General features: G+C 39.5%; 1 long non-coding RNA gene across 1 annotated transcript; it reads left to right on the top strand.

The window, feature by feature from the left end:
- The first annotated feature begins 510 nt into the window (after window positions 1-510).
- On the top strand, window positions 511-9109 carry LOC141737893 (uncharacterized). The gene is made up of 4 exons (XR_012585266.1): window positions 511-792; window positions 2964-3106; window positions 6709-6818; window positions 8900-9109. It is a non-coding gene; the product is annotated as an uncharacterized LOC141737893 (long non-coding RNA).
- The last annotated feature ends 546 nt before the right edge of the window (window positions 9110-9655 follow it).

The following is a 9655-nucleotide window of genomic DNA, read 5'->3' as shown; positions in this document are numbered from 1 at the left end:
TTTGTTCCAGCAAAATGGTGCCTTGTAATGAAAAACTGTGCCGTGAGATTTTCCCATCAATTCTCATTTCATGCTTCTAACTCTTCTATGCCTTTTTGAAAATTTCACTTATATTGTTCCATTGCAGAAACATTTCTTGTGCTCCAAAAGATATAGAGAAAGGATATGTCTCCTTTTTTATGAAGCAAATGCCTAAAATACCTTCTGAGGTTTAATTTAAGGAAGAACTCACTCCATCATTATGCAGGTTGTGTATGTGCGGTGCAGTAATTAGCAACATGCCATATGAAGAATGTTTCCTAAAAAAACCAAAAGTCAAGTGACAAATTCTTGTGGGTTTTTTTCATAGTTCCTTGAAGAAGGAGGAATGTATTTGCCTACATACCCAAGATACCAATAATAATTTATATCTTCAGTTGCTGAAATCTTCCCAGTGCACGTTGAGCCAATACCAAATGTTCACGTCAGCCAGATTGACAGAGGCTTGAGCAAGCTTTTCTGATAACTCTAGACCCTGAGTGGTATGACTCCCAAGTTTAATGAAGAGCCTCACATTTGTTTGCTCCTCCTGCCCTGACTCAGGTGCTGTTTTGTACGGTTTGATGATTTTCATTATTGACTCTGATTCTGTCTTAATTAGTTTGCAATGGAAAAGAAGAATTTTGGGGAAAGAAAGTTCACTCTGTCTTTCTACTGAAATATGCTATAATGGCTACAGCAGTGCCTTTGGCAGGACATCTGTGGAAGGGGACTTTGGGATGGTGAAGCAGAACCTTAATGACTTCATGAAAGGTATGTTCTGAGCCCCCCTGAAGCATATCAAAAGCCATGCAATTTAGCATCCAAGCTCCTTTGCAACTTTTGTGCTGGTAAAGACTGGAAAATAACTTAATTTCCCTAAAGTTAACTCTGGGCTTGTGGCCAAAAGGTGAAAAGTAGTGAAGTCTTTGAAAGCACAAAGAGTAGCTAAAATCAACAGCCAGATCTTCAGGTAGTGTAAACAAGAATGCAATGATGGAGTGTGATGGGCTGGCTTTGTAGTCTGATATAATTCTCTTTTCATAGCTGCTTTTTGTTCTGAAATGATCTGCTTAAAATTGTTGAACAGCACACAATAAGGATCAGAAACTCCATCAGTAGTCGACTAATTCTTAATTCTTGCATGTAAGTTGTGGTTGCTCATGTGTGCAGTCATCTGCCCAGAATTTAATCACAAAAGCAAACTGTGACCTGTGTTTATAACCATTTTCCTGTGCAAAATATCAAAAATCTGTTTTTGACAGCGAGCTAATAAAGTTACCTGTAAGCAAGAACAGTGCACTCTAAATAATTTTATTGAAAATTACATTACAAATCAAGGGTATTTTAAAAGCATAAACCCTAGACTTTGTCATTATTGTGTTTATTCCCATACCTGCCTTTCTGATTCTCTCCCTTTTCTTCAGCACAGAAATAGCTTTGAGTTTCCCAGTTCTTTAAGGCAGTGTCATTGCTAGCAGCCCAGTACTCAAGAGCTGCAAAATAATGGACTGGTCTGTTCATGCAGCAGGGAGAAAAATGTCTATCTTGACACATATTCTAGTTCTAAGCTTTCTGAGGGATAAGGAAGAAGGAAAATACTATTCTCTCTTCTCCTCTGCTTGGTGAAGTAGCTGGACACCAAACAATTCATCAGTTCTGGAATTCTTTTCCTCCAGATAGGCCACCTGGATGCCTTACAAAGATCCTGTTATATTTTAATGTAAATTAGAACAAGTTGAGAACCTTTAAATATGTAACCCAGTGCTGTTGAATACTTCAGTGTTAGTGCACTAAGTAATTTTAGAAGCGATGGAGATCTTTGAAATGAAAATTACTGGCTCCTGGTTCTGTAAGTGTCATTTTTTAAGACTGGGGTTGACACCAACAAGATATGTGACCCTTGATGGAGATGATCCATCTTCCAAATAATCTTTCTAGACTCATTTTTTCCTGTAAATTTAGGACAAATTTAGGTTAATTGGATCTTCAAATGTGCTTAAATATGAAAATTATTTTTCTGCTTCAGAGGCACTTTTACAGTTCATTTTAATTAGGATACATGCTATTATTCTGTGTTTCAGGTAAAAAGTTAAAAAGCACTTTTTAAAACAAATTCCATAAACCTCAAGCCCTCAGCACTCTGCAGTGCATGCAGGACTTCACACCAGTTTATTAAAAAGGCAGTAAATATTCAGAGCTGTGTCAGGATTTGGCTGATGTCATTATCTCTGTCTGAAAGTGATGGAGAGACTGTGCCTGGATATCGTTCAAGCTTCAACTATGTCACCTAATTTTAAGAGAAGAAGTAGCACCTCATTTAATTGCCTCGGTAAGCAGTAGCTGGCATGACAGCCAGACCCCGTTCAGAGATGGTATAACTTGATTCTCTTCTACATGTGCTTCACGTCAACATCTTTATAACTGATCTCAAGGCAAGAGTAAGGGAGCAGAGAATATAAGCAGCCTCCTGACACACAGCAGGGAACCTTAACTGCTATGGAAACCAGAGCAGCTTAGCAAAAGGAAAATTTACTCGATAGGTTTCTACAATCTGCTTGACATTTTACAGGTGTATAGGGAAAAGAAGTGGTTAAAAACCACTGAAGCATTACCACATCTTCTTCTGCATTTATCTGTTCACAGCTTAGTTAGGAATAGGTTTGCACACAATAAAATGACCTTGACACTGGGTTCTTGGTGGTGTTTGGTGGTGTGGCGTTGCTGCGTCAGGCATTGTCCAGGCCTGGGTCCCACCCCCAGTTATCTTAAAAGCCAAATAAACTTTGCCTAACATTTGCTAAAAAAATATATAAAATAATAATTATTAGTGCTTCAAGGAAAAGATAGTGAGCTTTGTTACTGCATTTAGCATTTGGCTGTGCTTTGACTTCATCTGGGAGTGTTACTTTGAAGAAAGAACTATTTCTGCCTTTTCTCCGCAGATAAAATTGAGAAGCACCAGCTGTCTGGAAAGAAACTTGATTTTCATGATTTCCAGAGCAGAGTTGCAGAAGTTCTTGGGTAACCTTCAGAGAAACACTGACTCTCCTGCATGCTGGTCTGAAGCACATCTCCGAACTATGAGGTTTGTCACCGGTGTTTGGCAGGCTGGATTATTTGTGGACTAGTTATTACATTACTCACCCCTCTGCACCACAGCTGCCTCCATCCCTTTACAATGATGTAAAGTGAAAATGTGCTGTCATGTTTGTCATGACATAAATAGATTTATAAAGAAAATAATTCCAGCTGTCGGGAAAGACTTAAATACCTGCGCTCATGCTCATCATGAGTGATCAGTTTTGTTTTTCTGCCCTTCTTGTTTGTGCACAATTCTGAAAGAGACCTGCCCGATAATATGCAGTACTGGCCATCTTAAATGCCAAATTCAAAAGATACAGGACACCCAGACATGCTTCCTATGTAGTATTACACACATTGCTTTCTCTTAACATTTATTAAAATCAGAGCAGAATAGCCCACAGAAAATGTCATGAGAAAGGAAAAATTAATAACTACGTATGGAATTAACAAGAAGTACCAAAAAGACTCATTTTCACTTGCATGAGCAATACAAATAAATAGTTCATACTGTGAGCCTGACCCAATCTGTACACAGTGTGAGAGAGAATGGGTAATCCTATATATCAAATGAAGCTGCTGGTAAGTGGGGAGGAAGCCGTATGCGGCACTTCAGCCAGCTAGGGCTCAATTCAGGTGCATAAACACAAGAACCTAAAACTGTTTGAGTTACCTTATGATATCCTGGTCATGCGCTATTTTAGGTAAGTGTCTTTTAGCTATCTAGAATTAGGTAAAAAGTTTTCTATATCTATAAAACCCAGGAAGCTGAAGCCATGTGAACTTCTGATAAAATCACATGTATCTGTGATAGCTTGTGGAAAGAGGGGAACACTTGTGCAAAAGATCACTAGATCTCATGAATTTCCAAGCTAGATAGCATCAAATTCTCAAATAATTTGATGTGGCAGATTATCTTTACTAATTTTTCATATTTCTGTCTAGACATTGTTACTTAAATTATAGTGCCCTCAAAACCTAGAGGGTGGATGGATGTTGCTTGGCTATGTATGTTCCTTGTATTTGCACACCTAGCTTTAAATGAATTATTTTTAGGCTCCTGCTTCTCAAAATTGAGGTGTGCAGCTGGTTCTGAACTTCTGTAGTTTTCTAATCACTGATCAGCCAAACACTGACCAGCCAAGTCAGACTCCACCACAGTCTTTGAAGATGGGCTCTAACCTTACCTCCATTTTACAGAGAGTTAAAAACAGAGACATAACAGAGGATAATAACCTGACAAGTTTGGTCTTCAAACTTGAGACATGTCTCCTGTGAATGCCCTTTTCTCCAGCAGACCTCTGCTCTGAAGCCCAGGAATCTTCTGGCTACAGTGAAGCCTCTGCAACACGGTTTCTACTGGCCATTTTGCAGATGGGTGTTGTCTCATTTATTTATGCATCCAACCTGCCTGTTGGTCCTCCCTTGCACAGCGCTAGCACTGTGAGCTCTCTGAGGCAGAGGTTGTTATTTTTGTTCTGTGATCCTCCAGCAAGCAGCACAATGGGACTCTGGTTCATGGCCGAGGCCCCAGGGGGCTCAGTACTCCAAGCAATAATATAAACAATATGAATCACATGTTCAGAAGAGCAGAATAACCAAGAGCACATTGCAGACCCCTGTGCCAAGGCCTGAACTTTGTCCGCTCATCTGTCTATTTTTCTTAGTGACGTGTTTGCTGGAATATGTAGGTTAGTTTTGATACAGAACTTCCTGGATGCTACTGATGGCCTATTTAGTTCCCCGATTATTATTTTTTGTTATCCTTAACCAGGCTTTGATGATTTTCACCTAACTGTGATTAAACATCATTCTCGGAAAAGGAGCCAGCCTACTGAGCCTTCAAAAGGTTTTTGTTTCTCTAGGACTAGACACTGTCATAAGCTTAAGGGATTTTATCTGTCAAATATGGTTCATGAGACAGGCATGGATTCAGAAGCAACTCCCATTGTCTGGACCGCTATGCTTCTTGTTAAGGGCCAGCTGCCCAGTATTATTTGATTTAGATCTTTATAAAGTACCAATATTTATGGGGTTTGTTTGTTTGTTTGTTTTATGAGTTACCCAATGGTACTGACTTAGTGATTAATTTAGAACAAGTTGCAGCACAGCCTTGATAGGTCAGATGAAAGACAATGACATAGTATCTTCTTTGAAGTTTGCATGTACATGGATTCCTACCATCTTGCCACCAGCCCAGCCATCAGCCCTGGGTCCAACCCAGATCCCAGGGACAGTATTGCAGGATGTTGCATGTGATTTGTCCCACTTTGGGCTGCTTGCACACCACCTCAGTCATTCAGTTGCTTAAAACAACTTCTCACTCAGCAACAAAGACAAGACAAGCACTTAGATATATAGGCACACAATAGAAAGACAGATGATTTCCTGTGCCACTGTAAAAATATCAAGGTTAGACTCATTTCCCAAGTGTCACAGTAGTTAATAGGGACAAGTGATCAGGAGTATGACTACATGGTCATATGAGGAATAAGACATACAGGGAACTTCCTTTGTGCCTTTGTCTATGATAGTAAGCCAGATGCTAAATTACTATGCAAATATCGGAGAATGTGCAGAAGCTTATCTTTATCTTCCTTTCTGATATGCCAGGCAGGAGGCAATTTAGGAAGGCCCTCTTTGTTCTTTAGTGATAAGGCACTTCCTGACTTATAGCCAAGACTGAAACGAGAGTTGGGTGTCAGAATACCTTTGTGTCTGACCCAGAAGACCCTTCACTGAAACTTCTTGAAACTGCGGCATTGAAACTACCGACCCATAACAAAGCAAGCTACTTTGACAAAGCTCTGCAGTACAGACATGGACTTGAAAGCACCAGATTGTTTGTCTCAGAGGCAGATGCGCACTCAGGATGTATTTACATGATACATGCCAGGTAGGTATGAGCCAGCCTTGCCTGGGATGAAGCCTGACCAAGAGCTGTACTTCTTTGATTAGTATGGTGCTAAGCCCAGTTCTGTGAGGCTTAATGAGAAGCGTAAGACATTGTCATAGGCCCAGTCCTAAAAAAGTATCTTGGCACAGCACTTCTCTTGGAGTACGGACAGAGCTTCCTCACGTTTGCTTGTGACTCACGTGTGCCAAGTGGACACCTGCAGATGGACTGACCTTTGAGACAATGTGACAAACTGATGTTTGCGGGCTTATTTCCCATACGTCCCAAATACTTGCCTTGCAAGACAAATGACTGTTTTTTGTCTGCAGTGCTCCACTGTGCTTTGTAATACCCATGTTGAGCAGCAGGTCTATAACCGTCAAGACTGAAAAAAGAATTTTAACCTCACATTTCCACCATGAAAATTCATTAGAAAACAGCATGCAAATTATGGAAGGTAAATTTGAAAATTTCACAGTAAGTGTGAAAAGCAGTGAGTTTCAAGACCCTACCCTGCCTTCTTTGTTCACTCATAAATACTTGAAATTAAATGGGAGTACTGTCTTAGGTGAGGATGGTGCTTAAAACTTTGAGAGCTATATGCAGAAGTAATTCCCCAAGCTCTCTCTGTTGCCTGTATGGAAAGAACAGCTCCTGGGTTAAACGGGTATAGAGAGTACCTACAGTTAGATGTATTCTCCTGTTCTCAGGTGCAATCACCTGCTGACTATTGAGGGAACCTAAGGAAACTAGACCTTCTGGCTAAAGTCAGTCTTTGTGAATAATCTCCTGCAACTGCTCAGTCACTCTAATGAGGCAGGTAAGCCATGTACTCTTCATTTAGATCTTCCTTCTCATCCTTGGGGGGTTAGAAAGCAATGGGTTTATTAGTGTGGTTTTGAGTTCCCTGTAACTCCTTCTCCTGCTTATTAACTTTTATTAACTGTACTCTTACATGGGCAACACTCTGTGCTTGAGCTTTACGGGATCAAACCCCAGGAGCAACTGTGCTTAAAATATTGTTTAAATGTTTAAGTCTGAGCCAACTTGCTAGAATATGAATCCCACTGAGAAGCTGCTACTTAGCAAGTTTATGAGACATTGTGGCTTTAAATATTAAGGACATGAAGGCAAAAAAAAAATAACGCAATTGTCAACAGGCCCTGGAGAAACTTGACAATACTGTCCTTGTCCTGTTAATGAACCATTCTTCACTCTCCTTCTCATCATTACAGAATGAATAATTGAGGGCAGCAGATAATTCTTACCAGAGCTTTCCTGCCACGAGTTTCAAATTAATAGTTTATACTAAAGAACAAGCTAAGAGAAGCCGTTCTTAGGCTGTGTTGTAGTGGGACTTGTGGATGTAAACCTTGTGCCTGGTTAGTCAACTTGCTATGCATTGTACTCCTACCATCTGTACTACTGAGGCCAGGCTTAACAAGGCTTCTCTGTGCAGACTATGACCTTCATGTTCTCTCTCAAGAAAGGGCAAAGAAATAAGCAAACCAAAAAGGTCCAGTGAGATTACAGACCCATGTAAGATTTACATCTCTCGTGTATCAATGCACATACCTTAGTAGAGAGTGGCATGGCATGACATGTTCTCTGTCATTCTGCTCACTTTTCTTCACAGTATCTCTAGGGGTTCTCCAAGTGACTATTGTCTTATTATTAGCTAGATTTTCTTTTATAAATTTATCTTCCTTCTGCATAATAGGACATTTTCAGTGATCATTTTCTGTGCCAAAGTCTGAAGAATTATTGCTGTGTATTCTTGATCGAAATAAGTTTATATTCTAGTTCATATAGCTAGTATTTAAGCAACGACATATAAAATTAGTAATATTATGCACATATAAAACTTTGCAGTGTCGGGACCATAATTCTCATTTGTCTTTTTCATGCAGGGTATTTCATATTTAAAATCTAACAGAGCTTTGAATATAGAAGCGCAGGATGAGATTTTCAAAAATGCATGGAACAGCATGAAAGAATTCAGAGGTGTTTTGCTCATTGTGTTGAAGTGCAGATTTGCCACGGGTCTCAAATAAAGAGAGGCACTCAATTTTACTGCTCTGCGAACAAACCAGAATCCTGTTTAGTTACGTGAAATAAAAATCTCCTAACTTCAGCCATCTAAAACAGTTTTAGAGTTAATCAAATTAGGCACATAGCATGCGCTAAAACTACCAAGTAGTCAGTCAAGAAAATGCAGTAATCCATAAAGAAATATGGGGACCTCTAGAAGGTGATTCATCTCACCTTAGCATTAGGAGTGGGAGACTAATGCATACAGGATGAATCATCTTTTACAAAGATCTGTTACGGAAAGCTGAGAAGTTCAAACTGCACACAGCTGGTTTTAGGTGAAATGAAATACTGTTCATCCAGAGCTCCTGGGATGAGGTTCCTGCCTCATCCCTTTCTCATGCAAAGGCTGTACGCCTTGCCGGGATCGACACTGAGCTAACAGTCAGCAGCACTGAGCTAACAGTGCTCGCTAGCGGAAAGGAAAGGGGAGGCAGAGCTGCCCCACTCCTTATTCTTGGTCAGGTACTAACACTGATCCTAAATTAAATCCCTGGACTGACAGTGGATAGAAACTTCATGTCATGAGTTTGTCTGTCATTACTAATGCTTCTGGGCAGTTAGGTCTTTAAAACAGAAATGTAAATTATCCCTTCTGTTTTTCTTCAGACATATCTTCACGGCATACTGGGGGGTTGAATTTTTATTCCTCACCCACACAGGCTTACACCTAGTCAACAATACTCTCATTTTGCTGTTTTCTGCCCAACATTTTAGGTTCTGGTTTCCTTTGTATTATTCCTAATACAGCTGGTACTGTACTCCTCTTATTTTAAGTTAATTCCATTAACTGTTTACTCTCTTTTGCAGATTAATAAGAAACAAAACACATCTTCACATCTTTGGAATACTCCTATGATTGCTTCCTTCAACTTGATGTTTGATCGTATGTGGTTACTCTGTATGGAATCTAGCACAGTTTTCCATGAATGTGTTAAGTCCACTGGAAAATACGTCTTCAAATAAGATGTTGAAAGCCTCTTTATCAAATTAAAATCTAAATAAATCATACAGACTTTATTCTGCATATTCACTCTGTTCTTTTGACTAATCATATATGACCTAATTCAGCCTATCATACTTCATTGTGGAGTAATAAGGTACCAATACGTATTCAAGAACCAGTTAATTTAATTTGTAACTGTTGAAAAATCAATTCTGCTCAGTAAAAGTGCAGATCAAGTTGATTACAAGGTTGCAGAGACAATGGCTATATGTTGTGATGGTTACAGCAGTTATAGACAAAGTCAATGTGTCACTCGTGTGCCTGAAGTGACATGAATGTAACAAAGCTATACACACCTCAGACAGAATGCCTTTCAAAGAAGTGACAGCCATTAGATTTAGTGTGAATCTTCCATCTTTAGGACATCTGTGAATGGCACTGGTATGTGTTAAAGACATTTATTTTAACATGAAAGCTCCTTGTTTGTTTCTGGTGTGGTTAAATATGTTAAGTGATAGGAGCTGGTTCTGAGTCAACTCACCAAGACCAAAAAGGACACTTATCTTTGCAGTGGTTTGCAGGAGTGGAAAAACCCCAGACATGTCTAAAATAGAAATTCA

This window comes from Larus michahellis, chromosome 1 (assembly GCF_964199755.1).
Source record: "Larus michahellis chromosome 1, bLarMic1.1, whole genome shotgun sequence".
Lineage (NCBI taxonomy): Eukaryota > Metazoa > Chordata > Aves > Charadriiformes > Laridae > Larus > Larus michahellis.
This window is presented reverse-complemented; position numbering and strand designations above follow the sequence as displayed.